The sequence below is a fragment of the Eschrichtius robustus genome, chromosome 13, assembly GCF_028021215.1.
Source record: "Eschrichtius robustus isolate mEscRob2 chromosome 13, mEscRob2.pri, whole genome shotgun sequence".
Lineage (NCBI taxonomy): Eukaryota > Metazoa > Chordata > Mammalia > Artiodactyla > Eschrichtiidae > Eschrichtius > Eschrichtius robustus.
Genome location: NC_090836.1, coordinates 27,026,078 through 27,045,478, shown reverse-complemented (window position 1 = coordinate 27,045,478; position 19,401 = coordinate 27,026,078).

Here is a 19,401-nt window from a genome sequence, read left to right as displayed (position 1 = left end):
GCTGGCCTTTATTTGCCTCAGAGATCTCCAGGCATAAGTCTCCTCACATAAATTAGGTCTGAACCATTTGACCAAAGGTTAAGGTAAGAGGGGGCTTATAATTAGACACAGAACGGGCCAAGCATCTGAGTAACTGAATGTGCGTGTTTCTGAGAGAAGCAGTCTCCAAACTAACCAGAAATGACTATCAAGTCTTCTCTTGTTTGGAGTTTTTGCCTTACTATTTCTCTCTTCCTTTGTTATAGACAATCAGTAGCTTAATGCGCAGGGAGAATTGCAGGCGTGGAAGCTTTGTATGCTTTTATGACGGAGCCCAGCCCTCTACTGGGAGTCTATTTGAGATGATTCCAGAGCAACTAGCTGAATGGAGCAGATTTGATTGTTATAATGAGTAGAGCAGAACTATCCAGAAAACTGTCCTTTACATCACATCTCCCCCTTTGGAGTTTTCTCAGTGTTAGTGGAGGTCGTTGTCTTTGAGACTCAGCTTCTTGAAACCTTGAAGAGCATACATCCCACCCCGGATTTGATAGACTCTTCTCCTTTACCCTGTTCCAGTATTGAGCTCTAGGCCCTGGGCAAGATCTCAGAAGGAGAAGAGCTGACCATGTCCTATATCGACTTCCTTAACGTCAGCTAAGAATGCAAGAAGCAACTGAAGAAGCAGTACTACTTTGACTGCACGTGTGAGCGCTGCCAGAAAGGGCTGAAGGACAACCTCTTCCTGGGTGTGAAAGACGACCCGAAGGTACAGGCAGCCCCACTACTGGGGTGCTTCTGGACATCTTCCCCAAGAGCCAGGCAAAGGCAGATTCCACAGCTAACCAAGGTACCGCCGCCCTTATGGGTGGTGGACAGAGCACTGCAGATGGGTCCCAGCTAGCGTCCTGGTACCACTGCTTGCCAGGTGTTTGAGTTTGGGGAAGTTACTCTGTTTTCTCATTTGTAGAATAGGAATGATGGCCCCCACTACAAGGGGTTGTTATGAGGATTAAACAAGATGATATATGTAAAAGCAGTGGCATAGAGAGTAGACACTCAGTAAATTTAAGTTCCTCTTCTTGCCCCTTTGCAGGTTAAGTGATGCTGAGAATTTCATATAAAGAGACAAGATGGGCAAAGAGATTTGTTGTCTGGTTATCACAAAGATAGTCCTAGTCCCGTGGAAATGGGCAATGTGGAGATCGGGCAATGTTTAGATTGCTTAATATGCTTAACTCCTGAGTAGCTGTTGCTTAATTGATGGTGAGGCCACTGAGCATTGGAAGTCTTACCAAGGGGGATGTCAGGGGCTCTGCTGAGTTGGGAGAGAGCTAGGCTGCCAGGTGTCAGATTAGTCGATGTAAGCAGCAAGGCTTTAATCACTTCCTATGATGGTAAAGCAGGAGGCTGAGACTAGAGCAGGTGCCAACTACCCGTGGTCCATTTTTCCCCCATGGGAAGGCACACAGGTAGAGGGTCAGATGGATCAGCACAGATGTGAGGGTCAGCTCACTGCGGAGGGACCCAGAACAAAAGGCTCCAGCAGTTTTAGGGACCCTGAGGAGCATGTGTTGGGGAGGAAGGTGGGGGAAGGGTGAGGAGTGGAAAAGTACTGGGTACAGAGTCAGAGTGGGGAAAAGTGTCTTCAAATCTCTCCCAACCCTCCCTTCACAATAAGCAGGCCTTAGTAGAGCCTCCTGAAAAAGACCTCAAGACCTCAGATAATCAACTATATTTCAATTAAAAAAAGAGAGAGAGAGAGAGAGAGAGACTTAGGAATGAAGGCACCTGGGCCAGGAATGCAAATATGCAAAGAGCATGACCTGCCAGGGGGACCTGAGTCCTTGGCTGCATCTCCCTTCACAGACTGCGGTGCACTGGCCCTGCACCAAATCCCTTGTGGGGAGGGCAGCTTTCCCCCCACCCATGAGGCCTGCCAGGTAGAGCCTTTGTAATTGCCTATGGCCAGGTCTGAAAAATCACACATAGGTTTTTAACCGGGAGCCATTCTCCTCGGGGAGGCTAGCCCTGCACTTCTATATAATTCACAGTTCACCAGAGCATTTAAGATAAAAATATACTTCTGAATTAACTTCTGCATCCTAAGTGTGGGCAGAAACTTGTCTCTGGTTAGAGCAAAGGCTACAAGCAAAACTGACTTCTAGGTTCAGATGGTGGGACCCCTCTCAATAACTTCATTACCCAGTAGTGTCAGTGCTACTGTCCAGATAACTCTATTCCCCCACTTGATTCACCTTTCTTTCATTTTCTGGCTATTCGAGGCTTCTTTTGCCACTAACTTATTTTTATTCTTAATATATAATATTTTTTACCCTTTGGCCAAGCAGTTCTAAGAATTTACCCTGCAGATATACTTGCATATGTGCACAAAGATATATGTATAAAGAGAGTACATTATGGCATTGTAGGGAACAACAAAATATTGAAAAAAAAACTAAATAACCACCAATAGGGAAATATTTAAGTTAAGAAAATAAACTAATGAGGTAGATCTTTGTGTAGAGACATGGAATGAGCTCTATTTCTTTTTTTTCCATTTATATTATTTTTTTAAATTGAAGTATAGTTGATTTACAGTGTTGTGTTAGTTTCTGGTATACAGCAAAGTGACTCAGTTATAAGTAAATATATATATTCTTCTTCATATTCTTTTCCATGATGATTTATTACAGAATATTGAATATAGTTCCCTGTGCTATACAGTAGGACCTTGTTGTTTATCATTCTACATGTAATAATTTGCATCTGCTAGTCTCAGACTCTCAATACCTCCTTCCCCCTTGGCAACCACAAGTCTCTTCTCTATGTCTGTGAGTCTGTTTCTGTTTTGTAGATAAGTTCATTTGTGTCATATTTTAGATTCCACATATAAGTGGTATCATACGGTATTTGTCTTTCTCTTTCTGACTTACTTTGCTTAGTATGATAATCTCTAGGTCCATCCATGTAGCTGCAAATGGCATTATTTCATTCTTTTTTATGGCTAATATTCCATTGTATATATGTACCACATCTTCTTTATCCATTCCTCTGTCAATGGACATTTAGATTGTTTCCATGTCTTGGCTAATATAAATAGTTGAGTTCTATTTATTAAGGGAAAAGAGTTAAGGGGCTGAACATTGACATATGAATACGTTTCCTAGGGCTGCCATAACACAGTACCCCAAACTGAGTGGCTTACAATAGAAATGTATTGTTTCTCAGTTCTGGAGGCTAAAATCTGAAATCAAGGTCTTGGCAAGGCTGGTTCCTTTTGAGGGCTGTGAAAGAAGAATCTGTTCTAGGCCTCTTTCTTTGGCTTGTAGCTGGCCCTGGGACTTTTCACATGGTCTTCCCCTCATGTGTGTAGCTTTCTCTTCACCTGGCATTCTTTTTTTTTTTTTTTAACATCTTTATTGGAGTATAATTGCTTTACAATGGTGCGTTAGTTTCTGCTGTATAACAAAGTGAGTCAGCTATACACATACGTATATCCTGATATCCCTTCCCTCTTGCGTCTCCCTCCCACCCTCCTTATCCCACCCCTCTAGGTGGTCACAAAGCACCGAGCTGATCTCCCTGTGCCATGCAGCTGCTTCCCACTAGCTATCTATTTTACATTTGGTAGTGTATATATGTCAATGCTACTCTCTCAGTTCATCCCAGCTTAGCCTTCCCCCTCCCTGTGTCCTCAACTCCATTCTCTACATCTGTGTCTTTATTGCTGTCCTGCCTCTAGGTTCATCAGAACCTTTTTTTTTTTTTTTTAGATTCCATATATATGTGTTAGCATATGGCATTTGTTTTTCTCTTTTTGACTTCACTCTATATGACAGACTCTAGGTCCATCCACCTCACTACAAATAACTCAATTTCGTTTCTTTTTATGGCTGAGTAATATTCCATTATATATGTGTCACATCTTCTTTATCCATTCATCTGTCAGTCGACACTTAGGTTGCTTCCATGTCCTGTTACTGTAAATAGTGCTGCAGTGAACATTGTGGTACATGACTCTTTTTCAATTACGGTTTTCTCAGGATATATGCCCAGTAGTGGGATTGCTAGGTTGTATGGTAGTTCTATTTTTAGTTTTTTAAGGAACCTCCATACTGTTCTCCATAGTGGCTGTATCAATTTACATTCCTACCAGCAGTGCAAGAGGGTTCGCTTTTCTCCACACCCTCTCCAGCATTTATTGTTTGTAGATTTTTTGATGAAGGTCATTCAGACTGGTGTGAGGTGATACCTCATTGTAGTTTTGATTTGCATTTCTCTAACGATTAGTGATGTTGAGCATCCTTCATGTGTTTGTTGGCAATCTGTATATCTTCTTTGGAGAAATGTCTGTTTAGGTCTTCTGCCCATTTTTGGATTGGGTTGTTTGTTTTTTTGCTATTGAGCTGCATGAGCTGCTTGTATATTTTGGAGATTAATCCTTTGTCCATTGTTTCGTTTGCAAATATTTTCTCCCATCCTGAGGGTTGTCTTTTCGTCTTGTTTATGGTTTCCTTTGCTGTGCAAAAGCTTTTAAGTTTCATTAGGTCTCATTTGTTTATTTTTGTTTTTATTTCCATTTCTCTAGGAGGTGGGTCAAAAGGATCTTGCTGTGATTTATGCCAAAGAGTGTTCTTCCTATGTTTTCCTCCAAGAGTTTTATAGTGTCTAGATTTACATTTAGGTCTTTAATCCATTTTGAATTTATGTTTTTGTATAGTGTTAGGGAGTGTTCTAATTTCATTCTTTTACATGTAGCTGTCCAGTTTTCCCAGCACCACTTATTGAAGAGGCTGTCTTGTCTCCATTGTATACTCTTGCCTCCTTTATCAAAGATAAGATGACCATAGGTGCGTGGGTTTATCTCTGGGCTATCTATCCTTTTCCATTGGTCTATATTTCTGTTTTTGTGCCAGTACCATACTGTCTTGATTACTGTAGCTCTGTAGTATAGTCTGAAGTCTGGGAGCCTGATTCCTCCAGCTCCGTTTTTCTTTCTCCAGATTTTTTTGGCTATTCGGGGTCTTTCGTGTTTCCATACAAATTGTGCAATTTTTTCTTCTAGTTCTGTGAAAAATGCCATTGGTAGTTTGATAGGGATTGCATTGAATCTGTAGATTGCTTTGGGTAGAATAGTCTTTTTCACAATGTTGTTTCTTCCAGTCCAAGAACATGGTATTCTTCCAGTCCAAGAACAAACATCTGTTTGTTTTGTCTTTAATTTCTTTCATCAGTGTCTTATAGTTTTCTGCATACAGGTCTTTCGTCTCCTTAGGTAGGTTTATTCCTAGGTATTTTATTCTTTTTGTTGCAATGGTAAATGGGAGTGTTTCATTAATTTCTCTTTCAGATTTTTCATCATTAGTGTATAGGAATGCAAGAGGTTTCTGTGCATTAATTTTGTATTCTGCTACTATACCAGATTCATTGATTAGCTCTAGTAGTTTTCTGGTAGCCTCTTTAGGATTCTCTATGTATAGTATCATGTCATCTGCAAACAGTGACAGTTTTACTTCTTTTCCAATTTTGATTCCTTTTATTTCTTTTTCTTCTCTGATTGCTGTGGCTAAAACTTCCAAAACTATGTTGAATAATAGTGGTAAGAGTGGGCAACCTTGTCTTGTTCCTGATCCTAGAGGAAATGGTTTCAGTTTTTCACCATTGAAAACAATGTTGGCTGTGGGTTTCTCATATATGGCCTTTATTATGTTGAGGTAAGTGTCCTCTATGCCTACTTTCTGGAGAGTTTTTATCACTAATGGGTGTTGAATTTTGTCAAAAGCTTTTTCTGCATCTACTGAGATTATCATATGGTTCTTATCCTTCAATTTGTTAACATGGTGTATCACATTGATTTGTGTATATTGAAGAATCCTTGCATTCCTGGGATAAACCCCACTTGACCATGGTGTATGATTCTTTTAATGTGCTGTTGGATTCTGTTTGTTAGTATTTTGTTGAGGATTTTTGCATCTATGTTCATCAGAGATATTGGCCTGTAGTTTTCTTTTTTTTGTAGTATCTTTGTCTGGTTTGGGTATCAGGGTGATGGTGGCCTCATAGAATGAATTTGGGAGTGTTCCTTCCTCTGCAATATTTTGGAAGAGTTTGAGAATGATGGGTGTTAGCTCTTCTCTAAATATTTGATAGAATTCACCTGCAACACCATCTGGTCCTGGACTTTTGTTTGTTGGAAGATTTTTAATCACAGTTTCAATTTCATTACTTGTGATTGGTCTGTTCATATTTTCTATTTCTTCCAGGTTCAATCTTGGAAGGTTTTACCTTTCTAAGAATTTGTCCATTTCTTCCAGGTTGTCCATTTTATTGGCATATAGTTGCTTGTAGTAATCTCTCATGATCCTTTGTATTTCTGCAGTGTCAGTTGTTACTTCTCCTTTTTCATTTCCAATTCTATTGATTTGAGTCTTCTCTCTTTTTTTCTTGGTGAGTCTGGCTAATGGTTTATCAATTTTGTTTATTTTCTCAAAGAACCAGCATTTAGTTTTATTGATCTTTGTTATTGTTTCCTTCATTTCTTTTTCATTTATTTCTGATCTGATCTTTATGATTTCTTTCCTTCTGCTAACTTTGGGGTTTTCTTGTTCTTCTTTCTCTAATTGCTTTAGGTGTAAGTTTACGTTGTTTATTTGAGTTTTTTCTTGTTTCTTGAGGTAGGATTGTATTGCTATAAACCTCCCTCTTAGAACTGCTTTCACTGCATCCCATAGGTTTTGGGTCATCATGTTTTCGTTGTCATTTGTTTCTAGGTATTTTTTGATTTCCTCTTTGATTTCTTCAGTGATCTCCTTGTTTTTTAGTAGCATATTGTTTAGCCTCCATGTGTTTGTATTTTTAACAGTTTTTTTCCTGTAATTGATATCTAGTCTCATAGCATTGTGGTCGGAAAAATACTTGAGATGATTTCAAGTTTCTTAAATTTACCAGGGCTTGATTTGTGACCCAAGATATGATCTATCCTGGAGAATGTTCCATGAACACTTGAGAAGAAAGTATATTCTGTTGTTTTTGGATGGAATGTCCTATAAATATCAATTAAGTCCATCTTGTTTAATGTGTCATTTAAAGCTTGTGTTTCCTTATTTATTTTCATCTTGGATGATCTGTCCATTGGTGAAAGTGGGGTGTTAAAGTCCCCTACTATGATTGTGTTACTGTCGATTTCCCCTTTTATGGCTGTTAGCAATTGCCTTATGTATTGAGGTGCTCCTATGTTGGGTGCATAAATATTTACCATTGTTATATCTTATTCTTGGATTGATCCCTTGATCATTATTAGGGTCCTTCTTTATCTCTTGTAATAGTCTTTATTTTAAAGTCTATTTTGTCTGATATGAGAATTGCTACTCCAGCTTTTTTTTGATTTCTATTTGCATGGAGTATCTTTTTCCATCCCCTCACTATCAGTCTGTATGTGTCCCTAGGTCTGAAGTGGGTCTCTTGTAGACAGCATATGTACGGGTCTTATTTTATTTATTTATTTATTTTTGGCTGTGTTTGGTGTTTGTTGCTGTGCACAGGCTTTCTCTAGTTGCAGCGAGTGGTGGCTACTCTTTGTTGTGGTGCATGAGCTTCTCATTGTGGTGGCTTCTCTTGTTGTGGAACACGGGCTCTAGGCGTGCGGGCTTCACTAGTTGTGGCACACGGGTTTAGTTGCTCCACAGCATGTGGGATCTTCCTGGACCAGGGCCAAACCTGTGTCCCCTGCGTTGGCAGGCAGACTCTTAACCACTGTGCCACCAGGGAGTCCCCATGTCTTGTTTTTGTATCCATTCAGCCAGTCTATGTCTTTTGGTTGGAACATTTAATCCATTTACATTTAAGGTAATTATCGATATGTATGTTCCTATTACCATTTTCTTAATTGTTTTGGGTTTGTTATTGTAGGTCTTTTCCTTCTCTTGTGTTTCCTGCCTAGAGAAGTTCCTCTAGCATTTGTTGTATAGCTGGTTTGGTGGTGCTGAATTCTCTTAACTTTTGCTTCTCTGTAAAGGTTTTAATTTCTCCGTGGAATCTGAATGAGATCCTTACTGGGTAGAGTAATCTTGGTTGTAGGTTTTTCCCTTTCATCACTTTAAATATGCCCTGCCACTCTCTTCTGGCTTTCAGAGTTTCTGCTGAAAAATCAGCTGTTAACCTTTTGGATATTCTGTTGTATGTTATTTGTTGCTTTTCCCTTCCTGCTTTTAATATTTTTTCTTTGTATTTAATTTTTGATAGTTTGATTAATATGTGTATTGGCGTGTTTCTCTTTGGGTTTATCCTATATGGTACTCTCTGTGTCACTTGAGTGACTATTTCCTTTCCCATGTTAGGGAAGTTTTCGATTATAATGTCTTCAAATATTTTCTCAGACCCTTTCTTTTTCTCTTCTTCTTCTGGGACCCCTATAATTCGAATGTTGGTATGCTTAATGTTGTTCCAGAGGTCTCTGATACTGTCCTCAATTCTTTTCATTCTTCTTTCTTTATTCTGTTCCCTGGCATTTATTTCCACCATTTTATCTTCCAGCTCACTTATCCATTTTTCTGCCTCAGTTATTCTGTTATTGATTCCTTCTAGAGTATTTTTAATTTGAGTAATTGTGTTGTTCATCACTGTTTGTTTGCTCTTTAGTTCTTCTAGATCCTTCTTAAATGTTTCTTGTATTTTCTTCTTTCTGTTTCCGAGATTTTGGATCATCTTTACTATCATTACTCTGAATTCATTTTCAGGTAGTTTGCCTATTTTGTCTTCATTTATTTGGTTTGTAGGTTTTTACCTTGCTCCTTTGTCAGTAAGATATTTTTTGTCGTTTCTTTTATTTATTTATTTATTTTTGATGGGTGGTGCTGTATTCCTGTCTTACTGGTTGCTTGGCCTGAGTCGTCCAGCCCTGGAGTTTGCAGGCAGTTAGATAGAGCTGGGTCTTGGTGCTGAGATGAGGACCTCTGGGAGGCCTCACTCTGATTAATATTCCCTGGGGTTTGAGGTTCTCTGTTAGTCCAGTGGTTTGGATTTGGAGGTCCCACCACAGGAGCTCAGGCCTTACCTCCAGCCTGGGAACAAAGATCCCACAAGCTTCGTGGCATGGTAAAAAAATAAAAAAATAAAAAGGGCTTCCCTGGTGGCTCAGTGGTTAAAAATCCACCTGCCAATGAAGGGGACACAAGTTCGAGCCCTGGTCAGGGAAGATCCCACATGCCATGGAGTAACTAAGCCTGTGTGCCACAATTACTGAGCCTGTGCTCTAGAGTCTGTGAGCCACAACTACTGAGCCCACGTGCCACAATTACTGAAGCCCACGTGCCACAACTACTGAAGCCCACGTGCCTAGAGCCTGTGCTCCACAACAAGAGAAGCCACCTCAATGAGAAGCCTGTGCGCTGCAATGAAGAGTAGCCCCTGCTCACTGCAACTAGAGAAAGCCTATGCACAGCAACAAAGACCCAATGCAGCCAAAAATAGATAAGTAAATAAATTTTAAAAATTATTTGAATAAAAATGGTTAAGATGGTCAATTTAATGTTATAAAAAAAGGAAGAAAGAAAGAAAAAAAGGAGCAGTACAATATCAAATAACAAAATTAAATTAGAAAGATAAAAAAATTTTTGGAAAAATAAAAGCATAATTGAAACAACTGCAACAAGGTAAAATAAAACCACAGCAGAGAAAAGAAAAAAAAAGGGTGGGGGGCAACAAGCCAAAAGGAGAGATCACTAACAAAGTATAAACAATAAAATAAAATTAGAAAAATAAAAGCTTCATTTGGAAAAATAGAAATATAAAAGAATCAACAACAATGAATCAACAAGGTAAAACAGAACCCCGGTCTAACAGAGGAAGAAAGAGGAAAAAAAAAAAAGCCTTGGCTATGGGGGCGGAGTTTAGTTGGGTGGTGGAACTTAGGCAGGGGCAGGGTTTAGGTGGGGCGGGACCTAGGCGGGTGGGGGGGTGATGTTTGAGCGTGGGGCAGGGCCTAGGCAGGGCAACGTTCAAGCATGGGGTGGGGCCTCTGCTTAGGACCTGTGCAGAAGGGGAGAGGCAGCATGTGGAAAGGAGGGCCTCTGGAGTGTGGAGTTCCGGAGTTTGGAGGTAGGGCCCTGCGTGAGGGTGTGTGGGTGGGGTTTAGGCCCAGCTCTGTTGGAGGGGCTCTCCGAGTGCAGAGGTAGAGCCCTGGGTGGGGGTGTATGGGGGGGCTTGGGCTCTGTGCGGCAGAAGGGAGGCTCCGAGGGCAGAGGATTAGGCCTGGGAGCTCAACAGGCTCCCCGGTGCCTAAGTGGACAGGGAAGGCGCTGGCCCCGCTCTGTTCTGTTCCTTTGCACCCCTCCCCCACCGTCTCCCCCCAGGGTCTCCCCCTTCCCCACTGGACCTCTAACCGTGGGTGGATCCCTCTGGGTGTAGGAACTCCTCCCCTCCCCCAGCTGCCCCTCAGGGGTGCCGTCCCAGAGGCCCAGCCTTTACTTTTGCTCCCCCTTCCCTCCCTCAGGACCCACCTGGCTGGAGGGGGCCTAGGTGGGCAGAGGATCAGGCCCAGGATCTCAGCAGGTTTCTGGGGATCCAAGTGGTCAGGGGAAACCTGACCATGCTCCCTTTTGATCCTCTGTCCTCCCAATGGTTCCCCATTTTCCCGCCTTCTGGGGTGGGATCCCTTCCCCTCCCCAAGCCGCCCCTCAGGGGTGCCAGTCCCGTCCCACCTCCAGTTCTCCTCCCCTTTCACTCCCCCCACACCTCACATCCTACCCGGTCGCTGGGGTTTCCTCCCGTCCCCTTAGGTGTCTATGGTCCCCCACAGGTGCCTGGTAGATGCCCTAGTTGTGAGGAGATGCTAATTCCATGTCCTCCTACTACACCATCTTGACTCTGCCCCCATTATTGCAGTTTTAATACGTATTTCCCTGGTTAATTAATAAGATTGAACATTTTTCATGTCTTTATTGACTATCTGCATTTCCTCTTTTGGAGAACTGCTTACTCAAGTACTTTGCAAATTTTCTAATTGTGTTCTTTTTCTTTTATCATACTGATTTGTAGGAGTACTTTTAATACTCTAGGTACTAGTCTTCTTCAGTTATTTGTTTTGCAGATACTCTTCCCAAATTTATGGCTCCAAATTGATCTGTTAAAAATGCCTATCAGATCTAGTCATATCCTTGTAAAGTATATAATTTAATAGATTTTAATATATTCAGAGTTGTGCAACCATCACCGCAGTCAATTTTGGAACATCTTTATCCCCCTCAAAAGAAACCCTGTACCCATAAGCAGAGCATTTGCTCTTTACACGTGAATGCTAGTCTCCAGGTTTCATAAGACTGACAACTTCTTGACAAGTCTCAAGTAAAACATTACCATCTCTAGGGAGACCAACTTACTGCCCCTTTTAATTATTCCCTGACTCTCTGTGGATGACAGTGTTTGTTGCTTACACTAATTCCCTGTGCCCTCCTCTTCTCTTTTAACAGAACCCTGATTTTGTTCAAGTGGCCATATGCTACAAGGGCAGTCAGGCCCATCCCCAACCCAAGAGATAAAGCACGACTGATCTAAGCCAAAGGTGATGTCTCATTTCCCTTGGCAATGATTAGTTTAGTCATGGTATGTGCTATAATACAAGGGTACTGCTGGGGGTTCTTCTAGGCAAATATTTTGTGCTCTTAGAAAGGGAGATGTGAGAAAACACAGTTCCATTTTCCCTGCCTCCAGACACCTTAGCTTGAGAATATATTGCTTAGACCCACAGAACCATCTTACAAGCATGAGAGGAAAACTCAAGAGAATCACAGAGATGCTGAGCTGGAGTCACAATGCCATTGAGCCACTGAGTAACCAGCCCTGGAACCATCCTACTTTGACTTTTCATGTGAGATAAAAACCTTAAAGTTAAAGCATTTTGCATTGGGTTTTCAGCCACATCTATCCTACCTCATAATCTATTACATCGCCCTCTTTTGTTTTCCTCTTAGCACTTAGTTTCTGTAATATTTTGTTTATTGCTTGTCTCCATCAATTAGAATGAAAGCTCCTTGAGATCAGGGTCCTTCTCTTGTTTGCCACTGTACCTGAAGCATCTTAGGTAGTACCTGGTATCTAGTCAATAACCAGTAATTATTAGTTGAAAATGGATGAATGAACAACACCTTTATTTCTCTCTTCCCCTTACTTCTAGTCCTTCAGCAGCTCTATTGGTTCAATCTTCAAAATATAACCAATTTTGACTACTCTGACCATCCCTGGGGCTGTCATCAGTGCATGTCCAGGTGGGAAGTGTTGTCTCGCCCTCCTGTTCACCTGGTAAACTCCCCACTCTTCCTATTTTCACTGACTCTACTTTTGCCAAGGTACATGCAGGGCATTGGCTGCCCGTATGAACCCACAGTCTAGTGGGGGAAGTGGGAGAGGGGTACTGACACAGATCTTTTCTGTGTGAGATATGAGGAATGCAGAGGTGGGTATGGTGTTCTGGGCGGGTGGAGAACTGCAGTCCCCACTCCAGTTGCACAGAAGACTAGGCAAGAAGAAAGGAGCCCCTCCTCTGTGCTCTGTGTGGGGGTAGGGGTGGGGCTTAGGATTGGGGTCAGGAACATTTCTGTTTCCTTTGTGTATATGAGGAGAGGCCAGGCAAACCCTTGCACCTGTTCTTCCCCTCAAATAATATTCAAGACAAAAATAATCCCTCAGTCCAGAGTGAGTATATCTTGTCATACAAATAATTAAGTGGGACGGCCCAACCAGCTCCATTTGACAGACAGAAAAACTGAGACTCATCAAGAGGCCATTTCCCCAGGGTTGTGCATCTCTTCTGCAGTAAGGCCACAAGCAGACCATAGGCCTTTTCATTCAAGAGCAATTCACATTACAGCTCGCTGAGCACCCAGCCCAGAGGCTCCCCAGAGCAGGGGCTCAACACCTAGGTGTTTCTGACCCTTTCTGGACTCTTCTGAGAGGCCCTCCTGTTAGAGATGGGGAACCTGAGAGGAAAAGTGACTTGGCAAGGAATAACAGAGCAGACAGGCTGACCTGCCCCAGGAGCTCTGATTCTAATCATAAGAGTGGCCAATATTTATGGAGTACTCCTGGGTGGTAAATCCTATTCCAAGCGCATTACACATGATATCTTTTTTCATCCAACAGCAACCCCGCAAATTTATACACCTCAAGCTCACAATCCCTAATCTGTAATTCGGAAACAAAAAACCTCTGAAAACCAACAGACTTTTCCTATATTTGCTGCCCAAACTCTTCTGGTGGCAAGATTTGTCTCAAACAGATGTGAGGCTATTTCAATTATTTATAATTTTTTATATCTTTTATTTATTAATTTTAAAGATCAGGGAAAAGCATGAATAGCCATACCTTTATTCGTTTTCTATTGCTGTGTAATGATATTACTACAAAGTTAGTGATTTAAACCAACTCATATTAACTGTCTCTAAGTTTCTGTTGGTCAGGAGTCTGAGTGTGGCTTAGCTGGGTCCTCTGCTAGGGTCTCACCAGGCTTCAATCAAGGTGCCAGCTGGGACTGCAGTCTCTTCTGAATTCAGATGGGGAAGGATCCACTTCCAAGCTCACTTGTGTTATTGGCAGAATGCATACCTTGAGTTAGTAGAACTGAGGGCTTCAGTTCAGGTGTTTTTGTTTTTGTTTTTGTTTTTCTGCCTGTCAGCCAGAGATTGCCTACATCCTGATTGTGTGGGGTCCCCTAATGTCATCACATGCTTCCTCAAAGCCGGGAAGAAGTGGGGCGAGGGGAGGCTGAGACTGAGACTCCAGCAAGATGAGTGCTGCAATCCTATATAACATAATCACATAATCACATATGTCTAATCATATACATCCTATTACCTTTGCCTTATTCTTTCAGTCAGAAGAAAGTTACAGGTCCTGCCCAACACTTGAAGGGACAAGATCGCATACCACCAGGAGGTGGGGATTATGGGGCCATCTTAAGAGTCTGTCCACCATAATTTTGAAATCTTTCAATGCAGAAACGTTAATGTTTTGATTATGCCCTAGACCCCCATGGGGGTGTCTCATAATATCTGGTATATGTACCATGACATCTTTCTAAAATCCTGAAAGTTTTGAATTCTGAGACATACTTGTCCTCATGGGTTTTAGGTAAGGTACTATATTACTATTGCCATTTTACAAGTGAAGAAATTGAATTACTTAGGAGTCAAGTGACTCAGTCTAAGGAAAACTCACTTCTGTGTTTTTCTCCTCTACTCTCAATACTGTGGTACTCCATGGACAAAGAACAAGATAAACTCAAAGGCCAACATCGCAGGGACAGAGAGTTACCAGACTCTTATCACTCTGTCACATAGTGACCATTACAATATCCCTGAGCCCTCCCAAGCAGCATGCCCTGCTCCTTTCCCATCCCATATAAGGAAAGGTATTTGTCCTGTTCTTCTCCCGCTCTGCACACTGGAAGTATGCATACCCTGCCCAATCAGCAGGTGAGTTGCATGTTCCTTTGTTCCCTGGCTATAAAAACAGGCCAGTAACTGTTGCTTGGGGTCGGCTCTCCTGGATTATCAGGAAGTCGGCCCGCTGTTCTGGCAGTGACCCTTCCCTTTAATAAATTCTATCTTCTTTATATTCTGCCTTGTGTCTGGAAATTCTTTTCCAACCCACATTTGGACCACGATAAATACTACACTACTACACTACTTCACTTCTGACCCCAGCTGTGTAGGTTTTCCACACATCAAGCAGTTCTGCAGTTCCAGCTGGGTGTCCTACAATTAAACTGAATTCTGACACTACCTGGAGACAGCATCAGATCCCATAGGTTAAGGATTCAGTCCCACAAGACTGCCTTCCCACCAGATGCCAATTGCAAGTCCAGGTTGTCACCTGGGCTTCTGACCTTCTAGCTATAAATTGGAGGTTCCCCTCCCTGGGTTCATTTATACTTGCTAAAGTGGCTCATAGAACTCTGGAAAATATTTTACGTACTACCTGTTTATTATGAAAGGATATAACTCAGGAACAGCCAATGGAAGAGATATATAGAGCAAGTTTTAGGGGAAGAGGCATTGATCTTCCATGCTCTCTCTGGATGTGCCACCCTCCCCAAATCTCCATGTGTTCACCAACCTGGAAGCTTTCTGAACCTCTTCCTTTGGATCTGTATGAATGCTTCACTACACAGGCACAATTGATTAAATCATTGGTCATTGGTGATTGATTCAGTCCCAGGCCACTCTCCCCTCCCCAGAGGTTGGGGGGCAGGGGCTGAAAGTTCCAACCATCTAATCACTAGCTGGTTCCCTTGGCAACCAGCCCCCATCCTTAGGAGCTTTCCAAAAGTCAACTCATTAACATAAACTCAGGTGTAGTTGAAAGGGCCTTTTTATGAATAACAATGTTACCGAACTCAAGTCCCTGTGCCTAACTCACAGTGAGGCCAAACAATACTGAAGTTCGGAGTTTGGAGCAGAGAAAGGTTTATTGCAGGGCCATGCAAGGAGATGGGTGGCTCACGCCTTAAAAAGCCCGAACTCCCGGAAGGCTTTCAGCAAAGCCCTTCTAAAGGCAAGTTGAGAGAGGGCCATGGTTAGTTGTTGCAAACTTCTTGGTGTTGGACCCTTTGTTCTTGCAACTGTCCATGTTGGTCAGGTCACCATGTTCCTGTAAACCTCGAACAAGACAGATGTTATTCTCTGTTCAGGTCAAGTCACAGGTTATCCTGTACATTTCAAGCTATAGGCAACATTGTTTTACAAAAGGTGCAGAGCCAGCATGACTAAGCACAGGCAACAGAGCACAAAGGTTAAAGTAAGGTTAAAGCAAAAGGAACAGATCTAATATGGTGTCAGTTTAAAGTAAGGTTAAAGCAAAAGGAACAGATCTAATATGGTGTCAGTTTAAAGTAAGGTTAAAGCAAAAGGAACAGATCTAATATGGTGTCAGATTTGTTCTTCCCTATTAGAACAAGATGTTCCTCTGAAGCTGTTTCAGGAACAAAGACCAAATACTATAACAAAAGATGCTTCCCTTGCTCTTATTGCTTAGGAAAGTACAAGGGTTTTAGGAGCTCTTTGCCAGAAACAGGACAAAGAACAAATATATATTTCTTGTTATAAATCACAATATCACACTAATCTTGGGCCAAAATAAGGGTTCGGACTCTGAGGTCAGAGCCCAACCATGCAGGTTCCATGTTTCTGAGATTTAGGGGTCTATGATGAAGAGATTACAAGTGTTATCACTGCCATGACAGCAACCCAGGGTCAAAGGCTTCAGAGCCCCAGGCACTGAGGTCCTGTAGATACACAGGCTTCCTGATGCCATTGTAATAAGGAAGAGCAAATCTGACTCCATATTAGATCTGTTCCATTTTACTTTAAACTTTGTGCTTTGTTGCCTGTGCTTAGTCATGCTCGCTCTGCACCTTTTGTAAAAGAATGTTGCCTATAGCCTGAAATATACAGGATAGCTTATTCTCAAGGCTCTGACTTTTAAGAGTTCATTCATATAGAGATAAAAAGTTGCAGAACAGAGATTAACATTTATCTTGTTGGAGGTTTACAGGAACATCATGACTTGCCCTACATGCACAGCTGCCAGAACAAAGGCTCCAACACAAAGAAGTCTGCAACAACTAACCATGCCCCTCCCTCGCCTGGCCTTTAAATAGGCTTTGCTGAAAGCCTTTGGGGAGTTCAAGGTTTTTCTAATGCATGAGCTGCCGGTCTCCTTGTGTGGCCTTGCAATAAGCTTTTCTCTGCTCTAAACTCTGTCGTTTCAGTATTATTTGGCCTCACTGTGTGTCAGGCACATGGACTTGTGTTCGGTAACACCATCACCACTACCACCATCTCCAGCAGCACCACTGACACCACCACCACCACCACTGTTCTTTTTCCCTGGAGGGCACCTTCCACCTGCTTGTAAGGGTGTTGAGGATTCTAGGTGGGGGCTCTGGAGAGGTGTAGCCTTTGGGGAAACCACCACCAGGCTCAGCTCTGTTCAAGACATGCTGTGATTCACTCCCCACAGCTTCCTCCATTCTTCACACTGCAGCCCAAATGGTAACAATCCCCTTCTTTAAACCTTTAGTGGTTTTCATTGCATCTTTTTTCTTGGACAGTTTTTAGTTGTACCTTTATTCACCTTAGTTCATTAAAAATGTACTTGTTTTAAAGATCCTATAGGGACTTCCCTGGTGGTGCAGTGGTTAAGAATCCACCTGCCAATGCAGGGGACACGGGTTCGAGCCCTGGTCCAGGAATATCCCACATGCCATGGAGCAACTAAGCCCGTGCACCACAACTACTGAGCCTGGGCTCTAGAGCCCACGAGCCACAACCACTGAGCCCACGTGCCACAACTACTGAAACCCCCACACCTAGAACCTGTGCTCTGCAACAAGAGAAGCCACCACAATGAGAAGACTGCGCACTGCAACAAAGCGTAACACCCGCTCGCCACAACTAGAGAAAGCCTGCACGCAGCAATGAAGACCCAATGCAGCCAAAAATAAATAAATAAATAAATAATAAAGATCCTATAAATAGTGTCTACCCACTAATGTGGGGTATAAGTCACCCCTCTCAGCATGGTATTTTTGTCTTTAGAAAGCAGAATTCTTATAGGAATCTTATTGATCACACAGTGGTTACAAGAATGTCAGATATAATGATGTATACAATCTAAACAGGACAGGCTGGTTAAAAATGTACATAATGCAAAAATATACTTATTAAAAGTTAGCCATGGGGACTTCCCTTGTGGCGCAGTGGATAAGACTCTGCACTCCCAATGCAGGGGGCCCAGGTTCGATCCCTGGTCAGGGAACTAGATCCCACATGCATGCCGTAACTAAGGGTTTGCATGCCACAACTAGGGAGCCCGTGTGCCACAACTAAGACCCAGCACAACCAAATAAATAAATATATATGTATATATTAAAAAAAAATTAGCCATGAGGACAGATGAATGCAGTGGGAAGAGTAGTTGATTGGGGTTGATGGTCCATATACAGTGATACTGCTTTTTCTTCCTCCATTATAGTAAAAAACTGCCACTAATAGATACAGGTATTCCACACACATCTAACTACACAAGGGTAAGTGGTGACCTGCTACGTGTATATTCTAAGGTGGGTCTGTGATCCTTCTGTGATAAGTCTCACAAAAATAGTACATAGTGAACCCCATGCAGGTAGTAGGAAACACTGGTTATTTATTCTAGTTAGACTTTGAAAATGTTTAACTTTTGACATTAATATCTGTAAAGAACATGTTTCCTTTTGCTGTTTTCAAAATTAACAGGCACATAGAGTGGAGGAATTTTGACGGTTGCTTTTCCTAATAGTGATAACTGAAATACTCTTTTTAAATTTGTTTGAATTTATTTATTTATTTATTTTTCACTGCATTGGGTCTTCACTGCTACACACAGGCTTTCTGTAGTTGCAGCAAGCAGGGGCTTCTCTTTGTTGCGGTGCACATGCTTCTCATTGTGGTGGCTTCTCTTATTGTGGAGCATGGGCTCTAGGCGCAGGGGTTTCAGTAGTTGTGGCACATGGGCTCAGTAGTTGTGGCACATGGGCTTAGTTGCTCTGCAGCATGTGGGATCTTCCCAGACCAGGGCTCAAACCCGTGTCCCCTGATTTGGCAGGCAGATTCTTAACCACTATGCCGCCAGGGAAGTCCCTAAAATACTCTTTAAAATACTTTTTAATAACATATTTCACTCATATGCAACATAAAACATGGATCATCTACAGCTTTAAGCCGAAAGGTAGAGGACATGCATCTGAATTTTAATGCTTTTACTTTCAGTATTCTGCAGTTTTCTACCTTTGCCCTGAAGAGTGAAACTGATGTAACTGCTTGTTTATTTTCCATTTCATTTTGAATAACATTCAAATTCAGTTCTTTGGTCATCAAGGTTTTACCTGGTCTGGCTTCTGACTTTTCCAATCTTATCTCCTACTATTCCCCGCTCCACACTGACCTCTTTCAGTCCTTCAAACTTTACTAAGTGCATTTTTTGCGTCAGAGTGTCAACCAAAAAAATAATGCAGGAGGCTGCAAATAAGAAAGGAGTTTATTTGGGGTCTTAAGAACTGCAATTCGAGAGACACAGATTCAGGTGAACCTAAAGGAGAGTTCTGAGGAAGAGAAAGAGTCAGGAGCTTATAAAGACAAAAAGACAAGGCTGTTAAAAGTTGCCTGGCAAGAACTGTGATTGACTCTGATATGAGTCAGAAAATATTTGTCCTTAGGAATTACAAGTTGTTTTAGGGTAGAGGTCCAATAATTAGATAGACTATCACGAGTTATTTTAGGGTCCAATAAGTATCTTGGGTTTCTGGCAGGTGTTCTGGATTACTTCATCAGGTCAAAAGGTCAGATTCCATCCAGGCTGAGATGTGCATAAGCCATACTTCCTTAATGG